The 15228-nt window shown below is 48.7% G+C and overlaps 1 protein-coding gene across 1 annotated transcript in view; it reads right to left on the reverse strand.

The window, feature by feature from the left end:
- LOC140484469 (myelin-associated glycoprotein-like) overlaps positions 1-15228 on the reverse strand; it is a 589058-nt gene that overhangs the window by 435594 nt on the left and 138236 nt on the right. The gene's annotated exons all lie outside the window — the stretch shown is intronic.

The raw sequence follows: 15228 nt of genomic DNA on the forward strand, positions 1-15228 counted from the left end.
CACAGGGAAAGTGCTGCACTGTCAGTGTGTTATCACAGGGAAAGTGCTGCACTGTCAGTGTGTTATCACAGGGAAAGTGCTGCACTGTCAGTGGGTTATCACAGGGAAAGTGCTGCACTCTCAGTGTGGTATCACAGGGAAAGTGCTGCACTCTCAGTGTGTTATCACAGGGAAAGTGCTGCACTGTCAGTGTGTTATCACAGGGAAAGTGCTGCACTGTCAGTGGGTTATCACAGGGAAAGTGCTGCACTCTCAGTGTGTTATCACAGGGTAAGTGCTGCACTCTCAGTGTGTTATCACAGGGAACGTGCTGCACTCTCAGTGTGTCATCACAGGGAAAGTGCTGCACTGTCAGTGGGTTATCACAGGGAAAGTGCTGTACTGTCAGTGTGTTATCACAGGGAAAGTGCTGCACTGTCAGTGGGTTATCACAGGAAAAGTGCTGCACTGTCAGTGGGTTATCACAGAGAAAGTGCTGCACTGTCAGTGGGTTATCAGAGAGAAAGTGCTGCACTTTCAGTGGGTTATCTCAGAGAAAGTGCTGCACTGTCGGTGGGATAGCACAGAGAAAGTGCTGCACTGTCGGCGGGTTATCACAGAGAAAGTGCTGTACTGTCGGTTGGTTATCACAGAGAAAGTGCTGTACTGCGGGTGGTTTATCAAAGAGAAAGTGCTGCACTGTCAGTGGGTTATCAACGAGAAAGTGCTGCACTGTCAGTGGGTTATCACAGGGAAAGTGCTGTACTGTCGGTGGGTTATCACAGAGAAAGTGCTGTACTGTCTGTGGGTTGTCATAGGGAAAGTGCTGCACTGTCAGTGGGTTATCACAGAGAAAGTGCTGCACTGTCAGTGGGTTATCACAGGGAAGGTGCTGCACTGTCGGTAGGTTATCACAGAGAAAGTGCTGCACTGTCAGTGGGTTATCACAGAGAAAGTGCTGCACTGTCAGTGGGTTATCACAGGGAAAGTGCTGTACTGTCAGTGGGTTATCACAGGGAAAGTGCTGTACTGTCAGTGTGTTATCACAGGGAAAGTGCTGCACTGTCAGTGGGTTATCACAGGGAAAGTGCTGCACTGTCAGTGGGTTATCACAGAGAAAGTGCTGCACTGTCAGTGGGTTATCACAGAGAAAGTGCTGCACATTAAGTGGGTTATCACAGAGAAAGTGCTGCACTGTCAGTGGGTTATCTCAGAGAAAGTGCTGCACTGTCGGTGGGATAGCACAGAGAAAGTGCTGCACTGTCGGCGGGTTATCACAGAGAAAGTGCTGCACTGTCAGTGGGTTATCACAGGGAAAGTGTTACACTGTCAGTGAGTTATCACAGGGAAAGTGCTGTACCGTCGTTGGGTTATCACAGAGAAAGTGCTTCACTGTCAGTGGGTTATCACAGGGAAAGTGGTGCACTGTCAGTGGGTTATCACAGGGAAAGTGCTGCACAGTCAGTGAGTTATCACAGAGAAAGTGGTGCACTGTCAGTGTGTTATCACAGAGAAAGTGCTGCACTGTCGGCGGGTTATCACAGAGAAAGTGCTGCACTGTCAGTGGCTTATCACAGGGAAAGTGCTGCACTGTCAGTGTGTTATCACAGAGAAAGTGCTGCACTGTCAGTAAGTTATCACAGAGAAAGTCCTGCACTGTCAGTGTGTTATCACAGAGAAAGTGCTGCACTGTCGGCGGGTTATCACAGAGAAAGTGCTGCACTGTCAGTGGGTTATCACAGGGAAAGTGCTGCACTGTCAGTGTGTTATCACAGAGAAAGTGCTGCACTGTCGGTGGGTTATCACAGAGAAAGTGCTGCACTGTCAGTGGGTTATCACAGGGAAAGTGCTGCAATGTCGGTGAGTTATCACAGAGAAAGTGCTGCACTCTCAGTGAGTTATCACAGGGAAAGTGCTGCACTGTCAGTGAGTTATCACAGACAAAGTGCTGCACTGTCAGTGAGTTATCACAGAGAAAGTGCTGCACTGTCAGTGAGTTATCACAGAGAAAGTGCTGCACTGTCAGTGTGTTATCACAGAGAAAGTGCTGCACTGTCAGTGAGTTATCACAGAAAAAGTGCTGCACTGTCGAAATGGGTTATCACAGAGAATGTGCTGCACTGTGAGCGAGTTATCACAGGGAAAGTGCTGCACTCTCAGTGTGTTATCACAGGGAAAGTGCTCCACTGTCAGTGGGTTATCACAGGGAAAGTGCTGCACTCTCAGTGTGTTATCACAGGGAAAGTGCTGCACTGTAAGTGTGTTATCACAGGGAAAGTGCTGCACTGTCAGTGTGTTATCACAGGGAAAGTGCTGCACTGTCAGTGGGTTATGACAGGGAAAGTGCTGCACTCTCAGTGTGTTATCACAGGGAAAGTGCTGCACTCTCAGTGTGTTATCACAGGGAAAGTGCTGCACTGTCAGTGTGTCATCACAGGGAAAGTGCTGCACTGTCAGTGGGTTATCACAGAGAAAGTGCTGCACTGTCAGTGGGTTATCACAGAGAAAGTGCTGCACTGTCAGTGGGTTATCACAGGGAAAGTGCTGTACTGTCAGTGGGTTATCACAGGGACAGTGCTGTACTGTCAGTGTGTTATCACAGGGAAAGTGCTGCACTGTCAGTGGGTTATCAGAGGGAAAGTGCTGCACTGTCAGTGGGTTATCACAGAGAAAGTGCTGCACTGTCAGTGGGTTATCACAGAGAAAGTGCTGCACCTTCAGTGGGTTATCACAGAGAAAGTGCTGCACTGTCAGTGGGTTATCTCAGAGAAAGTGCTGCACTGTCGGTGGGATAGCACAGAAAGTGCTGTACTGTCGACGGGTTATCACAGAGAAAGTGCTGCACTGTCAGTTGGTTATCACAGGGAAAGTGTTACACTGTCAGTGAGTTATCACAGGGAAAGTGCTGTACCGTCGTTGGGTTATCACAGAGAAAGTGCTTCACTGTCAGTGGGTTATCACAGGGAAAGTGGTGCACTGTCAGTGGGTTATCACAGGGAAAGTGCTGCACAGTCAGTGAGTTATCACAGAGAAAGTGGTGCACTGTCAGTGTGTTATCACAGAGAAAGTGCTGCACTGTCGGCGGGTTATCACAGAGAAAGTGCTGCACTGTCAGTGGCTTATCACAGGGAAAGTGCTGCACTGTCAGTGTGTTATCACAGAGAAAGTGCTGCACTGTCAGTAAGTTATCACAGAGAAAGTGCTGCACTGTCAGTGTGTTATCACAGAGAAAGTGCTGCACTGTCGGCGGGTTATCACAGAGAAAGTGCTGCACTGTCAGTGGCTTATCACAGGGAAAGTGCTGCACTGTCATTGTGTTATCACAGAGAAAGTGCTGCACTGTCGGTGGGTTATCACAGAGAAAGTGCTGCACTGTCAGTGGGTTATCACAGGGAAAGTGCTGCAATGTCGGTGAGTTATCACAGAGAAAGTGCTGCACCCTCAGTGAGTTATCACAGGGAAAGTGCTGCACTGTCAGTGAGTTATCACAGACAAAGTGCTGCACTGTCAGTGAGTTATCACAGAGAAAGTGCTGCACTGTCAGTGAGTTATCACAGAGAAAGTGCTGCACTGTCAGTGTGTTATCACAGAGAAAGTGCTGCACTGTCAGTGAGTTATCACAGAAAAAGTGCTGCACTGTCGAAATGGGTTATCACAGAGAATGTGCTGCACTGTCAGCGAGTTATCACAGGGAAAGTGCTGCACTCTCAGTGTGTTATCACAGGGAAAGTGCTCCACTGTCAGTGGGTTATCACAGGGAAAGTGCTGCACTCTCAGTGTGTTATCACAGGGAAAGTGCTGCACTGTAAGTGTGTTATCACAGGGAAAGTGCTGCACTGTCAGTGTGTTATCACAGGGAAAGTGCTGCACTGTCAGTGGGTTATGACAGGGAAAGTGCTGCACTGTCAGTGTGTTATCACAGGGAAAGTGCTGCACTGTCAGTGGGTTATCACAGAGAAAGTGCTGCACTGTCAGTGGGTTATCACAGAGAAAGTGCTGCACTGTCAGTGGGTTATCACAGGGAAAGTGCTGTACTGTCAGTGGGTTATCACAGGGACAGTGCTGTACTGTCAGTGTGTTATCACAGGGAAAGTGCTGCACTGTCAGTGGGTTATCAGAGGGAAAGTGCTGCACTGTCAGTGGGTTATCACAGAGAAAGTGCTGCACTGTCAGTGGGTTATCACAGAGAAAGTGCTGCACTTTCAGTGGGTTATCACAGAGAAAGTGCTGCACTGTCAGTGGGTTATCTCAGAGAAAGTGCTGCACTGTCGGTGGGATAGCACAGAAAGTGCTGTACTGTCGACGGGTTATCACAGAGAAAGTGCTGCACTGTCAGTTGGTTATCACAGGGAAAGTGTTACACTGTCAGTGAGTTATCACAGGGAAAGTGCTGTACCGTCGGTGGGTTATCACAGAGAAAGTGCTGCACTGTCAGTGTGTTATCACAGGGAAAGTGCTGCACTGTCAGTGGGTTATCACAGGGAAAGTGCTGCACTGTCAGTGAGTTATCACAGAGAAAGTGCTGCACTGTCAGTAAGTTATCACAGAGAAAGTGCTGCACTGTCAGTGTGTTATCACAGAGAAAGTGCTGAACTGTCGGTGGGTTATCACAGAGAAAGTGCTGCACTGTCAGTGGGTCATCACAGGGAAAGCGCTGCACTGTCAGTGTGTTATCACAGAGAAAGTGCTGCACTGTCGTTGGGTTATCACAGAGAAAGTGCTGCACTGTCAGTGGGTTATCACAGGGAAAGTGCTGCAATGTCGGTGAGTTATCACAGAGAAAGTGCTGCACTGTCAGTGAGTTATCACAGAGAACGTGCTGCACTGCTGGTGGGTTTTCACAGAGAAAGTGCTGCACTGTCAGTGGGTTATCACAGAGAAAGTGCTGCACTGTCAGTGGGTTATCACAGAGAAAGTGCTGCACTGTCAGTGGGTTATCACAGGGAAAGTGCTGCAATGTCGGTGAGTTATCACAGAGAAAGTGCTGCACTGTCAGTGAGTTATCACAGACAACGTGCTGCACTGCTGGTGGGTTTTCACAGAGAAAGTGCTTCACTGTCAGTGTGTTATCACAGAGAAAGTGCTGCACTGTCAGTGAGTTATCACAGAGAAAGTGCTGCACTGTCGGTGGGTTATCACAGAGAATGTGCTGCACTGTCAGCGAGATATCACAGGGAAAGTGCTGCACTCTCAGTGTGTTATCACAGGGAAAGTGCTGCACTGTCAGTGTGTCATCACAGGAAAAGTGCTGCACTGTCAGTGGGTTATCACAGGGAAAGTGCTGCACTGTCAGTGGGTCATCACAGAGAAAGTGCTGCACTGTCAGTGGGTTATCACAGGGAAAGTGCTGCACTGTCAGTGGGTTAACACAGGGAAAGTGCTGCACTATCACTGGGTTATCACAGGGAAAGTGCTGCACTGTCAGTGGGTCATCACAGAGAAAGTGCTTCACTGTCAGTGTGTTATCACAGAGAAAGTGCTGCACTGTCAGTGAGTTATCACAGAGAAAGTGCTGCACTCTCAGTGTGTTATCACAGGGAAAGTGCTGCACTGTCAGTGTGTTATCACAGGGAAAGTGCTGCACTGTCAGTGTGTTATCACAGGGAAAGTGTTGCACTGTCAGTGGGTTATCACAGGGAAAGTGCTGCACTCTCAGTGTGTTATCACAGGGAAAGTGCTGCACTCTCAGTGTGTTATCACAGGGAAAGTGCTGTACTGTCAGTGAGTTATCACAGAGAAAGTGCTGCACTGTCAGTGGGTTATCACAGGGAAAGTGCTGCACTGTCAGTGGGTTATCACAGAGAAACTGCTGCACTGTCAGTGGGTTATCACAGAGAAAGTGCTGCACTGTCAGTGGGTTATCACAGAGAAAGTGCTGCACTGTCAGTGAGTTATCACAGACAAAGTGCTGCACTGTCAGTGAGTTATCACAGAGAAAGTGCTGCACTGTGGGTGGGTTATCACAGAGAAAGTGCTGCACTGTCAATGCGTTATCACAGAGAAGTGCTGCACTGTCAGTGGGTTATCACAGAGAAAGTGCTGCACTGTCAGTGGGTTATCACAGAGAAAGTGCTGCACTGTCAGTGGGTAATCACAGGGAAAGTGCAGTACTGTCAGTGGGTTATCACAGGGAAAGTGATGCACTGTCACTGGGTTATCACAGGGAAAGTGCTGTACTCTCAGTGGGTTATCACAGGGAAAGTGCTGTACTGTCAGTGTGTTATCACAGAAAAAGTGGTGCACTGTCAGTGGGTTATCACAGAGAAAGTGCTGCACTGTCGGTAAGTTATCACAGTGAAACTGCTGCACTGTCGGTGATTTGTCACAGAGAAAGTGCTGCACTGTCGGTGGGTTATCACAGGGAAAGTGCTGTACTGTCGGTGGGTTTTCACAGAGAAAGTGCTGTACTGTGGGTAGGTTATCAAAGAGAAAGGGCTGCACTGTCAGTGAGTTATCACAGAGAAAGTGCTGCACTGTCGGTGGGTTATCACAGAGAATGTGCTGCACTGTCAGCGAGTTATCACAGGGAAAGTGCTGCACTCTCAGTGTGTTATCACAGGGAAAGTGCTGCACTGTCAGTGGGTTATCACAGGGAAAGTGCTGCACTCTCAGTGTGTTATCACAGGGAAAGTGCTGCACTCTCAGTGTGTTATCACAGGGAAAGTGCTGCACTGTCAGTGTGTTATCACAGGGAAAGTGCTGCACTGTCAGTGGGTTATCACAGGGAAAGTGCTGCACTCTCAGTGTGTTATCACAGGGAAAGTGCTGCACTCTCAGTGTGTTATCATAGGGAAAGTGCTGCACTGTCAGTGTGTCATCACAGGGAAAGTGCTGCACTGTCAGTGGGTTATCACAGGGAAAGTGCTGCACTGTCAGTGGGTTATCACAGAGAAAGTGCTGCACTGTCAGTGGGTTATCACAGGGAAAGTGCTGTACTGTCAGTGGGTTATCACAGGGAAAGTGCTGTACTGTCAGTGTGTTATCACAGGGAAAGTGCTGCACTGTCAGTGGGTTATCACAGGGAAAGTGCTGCACTGTCAGTGGGTTATCACAGAGAAAGTGCTGCACAGTCAGTGGGTTATCACAGAGAAAGTGCTGCACTTTCAGTGGGTTATCACAGAGAAAGTGCTGCACTGTCAGTGGGTTATCTCAGAGAAAGTGCTGCACTGTCGGTGGGATAGCACAGAGAAAGTGCTGCACTGTCGGCGGGTTATCACAGAGAAAGTGCTGCACTGTCAGTGGGTTATCACAGAGAAAGTGCTGCACTGTCAGTGGGTTATCACAGGGAAAGTGCAGTAGTGTCAGTGGGTTATCACAGGGAAAGTGATGCACTGTCACTGGGTTATCACAGGGAAAGTGCTGTACTCTCAGTGGGTTATCACGGGGAAAGTGCTGCACTGTCAGTACGTTATCACAGAGAAAGTGCTGCACTGTCAGTGTGTTATCACAGAGAAAGTGCTGCACTGTCGGTGGGTTATCACAGAGAAAGTGCTGCACTGTCAGTGGGTTATCACAGGGAAAGTGCTGCACTCTCAGTGTGTTATCACAGAGAAAGTGCTGCACTGTCGGTGGGTTATCAGAGAGAAGGTGCTGCACTGTCAGTGGGTTATCACAGGGAAAGTGCTGCAATGTCGGTGAGTTATCAAAGAGAAAGTGCTGCACTGTCAGTGAGTTATCACAGAGAAAGTGCTGCACTGCTGGTGGGTTATCACAGAGAAAATGCTGCACTGTCAGTGGGTCATCACAGAGAAAGTGCTTCACTGTCAGTGTGTTATCACAGAGAAAGTGCTGCACTGTCAGTGAGTTATCACAGAGAAAGTGCTGCACTGTCGGTGGGTTATCACAGGGAATGTGCTGCACTGTCAGCGAGTTATCACAGGGAAAGTGCTGCACTCTCAGTGTGTTAGCACAGGGAAAGTGCTGCACTGTCAGTGGGTTATCACAGGGAAAGTGCTGCACTCTCAGTGTGTTATCACAGGGAAAGTGCTGCACTGTCAGTGTGTTATCACAGGGAAAGTGCTGCACTGTCAGTGTGTTATCACAGGGAAAGTGCTGCACTGTCAGTGGGTTATCACAGGGAAAGTGCTGCACTCTCAGTGTGTTATCACAGGGAAAGTGCTGCACTCTCAGTGTGTTATCACAGGGAAAGTGCTGCACTGTCAGTGTGTCATCACAGGGAAAGTGCTGCACTGTCAGTGGGTTATCACAGGGAAAGTGCTGCACTGTCAGTGGGTTATCACAGAGAAAGTGCTACACTGTCAGTGGGTTATCACAGGGAAAGTGCTGCACTGTCAGTGTGTTAACACAGGGAAAGTGCTGCACTGTCAGTGTGTTATCACAGAGAACGTGTTGCACTTTCAGTGGGTTATCACAGAGAAAGTGCTGCACTGTCGGTGGGTTATCACAGAGAATGTGCTGCACTGTCAGTGGGTTATCACAGAGGAAGTGTTACACTGTCAGTGGGTTATCACAGAGAAAGTGCTGTACTGTCAGTGAGTTATCACAGAGAAAGTGCTGCACTGTCAGTGTGTTATCACAGAGAAAGTGCTGCACTGTCAGTGGGTTATCACAGAGAAACTGCTGCACTGTCAGTGGGTTATCACAGAGAAAGTGCTGCACTGTCAGTGGGTTATCACAGAGAAAGTGCTGCACTGTCAGTGAGTTATCACAGACCAAGTGCTGTACTGTCAGTGAGTTATCACAGAGAAAGTGCTGCACTGTGGGTGGGTTATCACAGAGAAAGTGCTGCACTGTCAATGCGTTATCACAGAGAAGTGCTGCACTGTCAGTGGGTTATCACAGAGAAAGTGCTGCACTGTCAGTGGGTTATCACAGAGAAAGTGCTGCACTGTCAGTGGGTTATCACAGAGAAAGTGCTGCAAAGTCAGTGGGTTATCACAGGGAAAGTGCAGTACTGTCAGTGGGTTATCACAGGGAAAGTGATGCACTGTCACTGGGTTATCACAGGGAAAGTGCTGTACTCTCAGTGGGTTATCACAGGGAAAGTGCTGTACTGTCAGTGTGTTATCACAGAAAAAGTGGTGCACTGTCAGTGGGTTATCACAGAGAAAGTGCTGCACTGGCGGTAAGTTATCACAGTGAAACTGCTGCACTGTCGGTGATTTGTCACAGAGAAAGTGCTGCACTGTCGGTGGGTTATCACAGGGAAAGTGCTGTACTGTCGGTGGGTTTTCACAGAGAAAGTGCTGTACTGTGGGTAGGTTATCAAAGAGGAAGGGCTGCACTGTCAGTGAGTTATCACTGAGAAAGTGCTGCACTGTCGGTGGGTTATCACAGGGAAAGTGCTGCACTGTCAGTGGGTTATCACAGGGAAAGTGCTGCACTCTCAGTGTGTTATCACAGGGAAAGTGCTGCACTGTCTGTGTTATCACAGGGAAAGTGGTGCACTCTCAGTGTGTTATCACAGGGAAAGTGCTGCACTGTCAGTGGGTTATCACAGGGTAAGTGCTGCACTCTCAGTGTGTTATCACAGGGAAAGTGCTGCACTGTCAGTGTGTTATCACAGGGAAAGTGCTGCACTGTCAGTGTGTCATCAAAGGGAAAGTGCTGCACTGTCAGTGGGTTATCACAGGGAAAGTGCTGCACTGTCAGTGGGTTATCACAGAGAAAGTGCTGCACTGTCAGTGGGTTATCACAGGGAAAGTGCTGTACTGTCAGTGGGTTATCACAGGGAAAGTGCTGTACTGTCAGTGTGTTATCACAGGGAAAGTGCTGCACTGTCAGTGGGTTATCACAGGGAAAGTGCTGCACTGTCAGTGGGTTATCACAGAGAAAGTGCTGCACAGTCAGTGGGTTATCACAGAGAAAGTGCTGCACTTTCAGTGGGTTATCACAGAGAAAGTGCTGCACTGTCAGTGGGTTATCTCAGAGAAAGTGCTGCACTGTCGGTGGGATAGCACAGAGAAAGTGCTGCACTGTCGGCGGGTTATCACAGAGAAAGTGCTGCACTGTCAGTGGGTTATCACAGGGAAAGTGTTACACTGTCAGTGAGTTATCACAGGAAAAGTGCTGTACCGTCTGTGGGTTATCAGAGAGAAAGTGCTGCACTGACAGTGGGTTATCACAGGGAAAGTGCTGCACTGTCAGTGGGTTATCACAGGGAAAGTGCTGCACTGTCAGTGAGTTATCACAGAGAAAGTGCTGCACTGTCAGTAAGTTATCACAGAGAAAGTGCTGCACTGTCAGTGTGTTATCACAGAGGAAGTGCTGCACTGTCGGTGGGTTATCTCAGAGAAAGTGCTGCACTGTCAGTGGGTTATCACAGGGAAAGTGCTGCACTGTCAGTGTGTTATCACAGAGAAAGTGCTGCACTGTCGGTGGGTTATCACAGAGAAGGTGCTGCACTGTCAGTGGGTTATCACAGGGAAAGTGCTGCAATGTCGGTGAGTTATCACAGAGAAAGTGCTGCATTGTCAGTGAGTTATCACAGAGAAAGTGCTGCACTGCTGGTGGGTTATCACAGAGAAAGTGCTGCACTGTCATTGGGTCATTAAAAAGAAAGTGATTCACTGTCAGTTTGTTATCACAGAGAAAGTGCTGCACTCTCAGTGAGTTGTCACAGAGAAAGTGCTGCACTGTCAGTGGGTTATCACAGGGAAAGTGCTGCACTCTCAGTGTGTTATCACAGGGAAAGTGCTGCACTGTCAGTGTGTTGTCACAGGGAAAGTGCTGCACTGTCAGTGTGTTATCACAGGGAAAGTGCTGCACTGTGGTGGGTTATCACAGGGAAAGTGCTGCACTCTCAGTGTGTTATCACAGGGAAAGTGCTGCAGTCTCAGTGTGTTATCACAGGGAAAGTGCTGCACTGTCAGTGTGTCATCACTGGGAATGTGCTGCACTGTCAGTGGGTTATCACAGGGAAAGTGCTGCACTGTCGGTGGGTTATCACAGAGAAAGTACTGCACTGTCAGTGGGTTATCACGGAGGAAGTGCTGCACTGTCAGTGGGTTATCACAGAGAAAGTGCTGTACTGTCAGTGTGTTATCACAGGGAAAGTGCTGCACTGTCAGTGGGTTATCACAGAGAAAGTGCTGCACTGTCAGTGGGTTATCACAGGGAAAGTGCTGTACTGTCAGTGGGTTATCACAGGGAAAGTGCTGTACTGTCACTGTGTTATCACAGAGAAAGTGCTGCACTGTCAGTGGGTTATCACAGGGAAAGTGCTGCACTGTCAGTGGGTTATCACAGAGAAAGTGCTGCACTGTCAGTGGGTTATCACAGAGAAAGTGCTGCACTTTCAGTGGGTTATCACAGAGAAAGTGCTGCACTGTCAGTGGGTTATCTCAGAGAATGTGCTGCACTGTCGGTGGGATAGCACAGAGAAAGTGCTGCACTGTCGGCTGGTTATCACAGAGAAAGTCCTGCACTGTCAGTGGGTTATCACAGGGAAAGTGTTACACTGTCAGTGAGTTATCACAGGGAAAGTGCTGTAACGTCGGTGGGTTATCACAGAGAAAGTGCTGCACTGTCAGTGGGTTATCACAGGGAAAGTGCTGCACTGTCAGTGGGTTATCACAGGGAAAGTGCTGCACTGTCAGTGGGTTATCACAGGGAAAGTGCTGCACTCTCAGTGTGTTAGCACAGGGAAAGTGCTGCACTGTCGGTGGGTTATCACAGGGAAAGTGCTGCACTCTCAGTGTGTTATCACAGGGAAAGTGCTGCACTCTCAGTGTGTTATCACAGGGAAAGTGCTGCACTGTCAGTGTGTTATCACAGGGAAAGTGCTGCACTGTCAGTGGGTTATCACAGGGAAAGTGCTGCACTGTCAGTGGGTTATCACAGGGAAAGTGCTGCACTCTCAGTGTGTTATCAGAGGGAAAGTGCTGCACTCTCAGTGTGTTATCACAGGGAAAGTGCTGCACTGTCAGTGTGTCATCACAGGGAAAGTGCTGCACTGTCAGTGGGTTATCACAGGGAAAGTGCTGCACTGTCAGTGGGTTATCACAGAGAAAGTGCTGCACTGTCAGTGGGTTATCACAGGGAAAGTGCTGTACTGTCAGTGGGTTATCACAGGGAAAGTGCTGTACTGTCAGTGTGTTATCACAGGGAAAGTGCTGCACTGTCAGTGGGTTATCACAGGGAAAGTTTTGCACTGTCAGTGGGTTATCACAGAGAAAGTGCTGCACTGTCAGTGGGTTATCACAGAGAAAGTGCTGCCCTTTCAGTGGGTTTATCACAGAGAAAGTGCTGCACTGTCAGTGGGTTATCTCAGAGAAAGTGCTGCACTGTCGGTGGGATAGCACAGAGAAAGTGCTGCACTGTCGGCGGGTTATCACAGAGAAAGTGCTGCACTGTCAGTGGGTTATCACGGGGAAAGTGTTACACTGTCAGTGAGTTATCACAGGGAAAGTGCTGTACCGTCGGTGGGTTATCACAGAGAAAGTGCTGCACTCTCAGTGGGTTATCACTGGGAAAGTGCTGCACTGTCAGTGGGTTATCACAGGGAAAGTGCTGCACTGTCAGTGAGTTATCACAGAGAAAGTGCTGCACTGTCAGTAAGTTATCACAGAGAAAGTGCTGCACTGTCAGTGTGTTATCACAGAGAAAGTGCTGCACTGTCGGTGGGTTATCACAGAGAAAGTGCTGCACTGTCAGTGGGTTATCGCAGGGAAAGTGCTGCACTGTCAGTGTGTTATCACAGAGAAAATGCTGCACTGTCGGTGGGTTATCACAGAGAAAGTGCTGCACTGTCAGTGGGTTATCACAAGGAAAGTGCTGCAATGTCGGTGAGTTATCACAGAGAAAGTGCTGCACTGTCAGTGAGTTATCACAGAGAAAGTGCTGCACTGTCGGTGGGTTATCACAGAGAATGTGCTGCACTGTCAGTGGGTCATCACAGAGAAAGTGCTTCACTGTCAGTGTGTTATCACAGAGAAAGTGCTGCACTGTCAGTGAGTTATCACAGAGAAAGTGCTGCACTGTCGGTGGGTTATCACAGAGAATGTGCTGCACTGTCAGCGAGTTATCACAAGGAAAGTGCTGCACTCTCAGTGTGTTAGCACAGGGAAAGTGCTGCACTGTCAGTGGGTTATCACAGGGAAAGTGCTGCACTCTCAGTGTGTTATCACAGGGAAAGTGCTGCACTGTCAGTGTGTTATTACAGGGAAAGTGCTGCACTGTCAGTGTGTTATCACAGGGAAAGTGCTGCACTGTGGTGGGTTATCACAGGGAAAATGCTGCACTCTCAGTGTGTTATCACAGGGAAAGTGCTGCAGTCTCAGTGTGTTATCACAGGGAAAGTGCTGCACTGTCAGTGTGTCATCACAGAGAAAGTGCTGCACTGTCAGTGGGTTATCACAGGGAAAGTGCTGCACTGTCGGTGGGTTATCACAGAGAAAGTACTGCACTGTCAGTGGGTTATCACGGAGGAAGTGCTGCACTGTCAGTGGGTTATCACAGAGAAAGTGCTGTACTGTCAGTGTGTTATCACAGGGAAAGTGTTGCACTGTCAGTGGGTTATCACAGAGAAAGTGCTGCACTGTCAGTGGGTTATCACAGAGAAAGTGCTGCACTGTCAGTGGGTTATCACAGGGAAAGTGCTGTACTGTCAGTGGGTTATCACAGGGAAAGTGCTGTACTGTCACTGTGTTATCACAGGGAATGTGCTGCACTGTCAGTGGGTTATCACAGGGAAAGTGCTGCACTGTCAGTGGGTTATCACAGAGAAAGTGCTGCACTGTCAGTGGGTTATAACAGAGAAAGTGCTGCACTTTCAGTGGGTTATCACAGAGAAAGTGCTGCACTGTCAGTGGGTTATCTCAGAGAATGTGCTGCACTGTCGGTGGGAGAGCACAGAGAAAGTGCTGCACTGTCGGCTGGTTATCACAGAGAAAGTCCTGCACTGTCAGTGGGTTATCACAGGGAAAGTGTTACACTGTCAGTGAGTTATCACAGGGAAAGTGCTGTAACGTCGGTGGGTTATCACAGAGAAAGTGCTGCACTGTCAGTGGGTTATCACAGGGAAAGTGCTGCACTGTCAGTGGGTTATCACAGGGAAAATGCTGCACTGTCAGTGAGTTATCACAGAGAAAGTGCTGCACAGTCAGTAGGTTATCACAGAGAAATTGCTGCACTGTCAGTGTGTTATCACAGAGAAAGTGCTGCACTGTCGGTGGGTTATCACAGAGAAAGTGCTGCACTGTCAGTGGGTTATCACAGGGAAAGTGCTGCACTGTCAGTGTGTTATCACAGAGAAAGTGCTGCACTGTCGGTGGGTTATCACAGAGAAAGTGCTGCACTGTCAGTGGGTTATCACAGGGAAAGTGCTGCAATATCGGTGAGTTATCACAGAGAAAGTGCTGCACTGTCAGTGAGTTATCACAGAGAAAGTGCTGCACTGCTGGTGGGTTATCACAGAGAAAGTGCTGCACTGTCAGTGGGTCATCACAGAGAAAGTGCTTCACTGACAGTGAGTTATCACAGAGAAAGTGCTGCACTGTCAGTGAGTTATCCCAGGGATAGTGCTACACTGTCAGTGAGTTATCACAGACAAAGTGCTGCACTGTCAGTGAGTTATCACAGAGAAAGTGCTGCACTGTCAGTGAGTTATCACAGAGAAAGTGCTGCACTGTCAGTGGGTTATCACAGAGAAAGTGCTGCACTGTCAGTGAGTTATCACAGAGAAAGTGCTGCACTGTCAGTGGGTTATCACAGAGAATGTGCTGCACTGTCAGCGAGTTTTCACAGGGAAAGTGCTGCACTCTCAGTGTGTTCTCACAGGGAAAGTGCTGCACTGTCAGTGGGTTATCACAGGGAAAGTGCTGCACTCTCAGTGTGTTATCACAGGGAAAGTGCTACACTGTCAGTGTGTTATCACAGGGAAAGTGCTGCACTGTCAGTGTGTTATCACAGGGAAAGTGCTGCACTGTCAGTGGGTTATCACAGGGAAAGTGCTGCACTCTCAGTGTGTTATCACAGGGAAGGTGCTGCACTCTCAGTGTGTTATCACAGGGAAAGTGCTGCACTATCAGTGTGTCATCACAGGGAAAGTGCTGCACTGTCAGTGTGTTATCACAGGGAAAGTGCTGCACTGTCAGTGGGTTATCACAGGGAAAGTGCTGCACTGTCAGTGTGTTATCACAGGGAAAGTGCTGCACTGTCAGTGGGTTATCACAGGGAAAGTGCTGCACTGTCAGTGGGTTATCACAGAGAAAGTGCTGCACAGTCAGTGGGTTATCACAGAGAAAGTGCTGCACTTTCAGTGGGTTATCACAGAGAAAGTTCTGCACT

The sequence above is a fragment of the Chiloscyllium punctatum genome, chromosome 13, assembly GCF_047496795.1.
Source record: "Chiloscyllium punctatum isolate Juve2018m chromosome 13, sChiPun1.3, whole genome shotgun sequence".
NCBI lineage: Eukaryota > Metazoa > Chordata > Chondrichthyes > Orectolobiformes > Hemiscylliidae > Chiloscyllium > Chiloscyllium punctatum.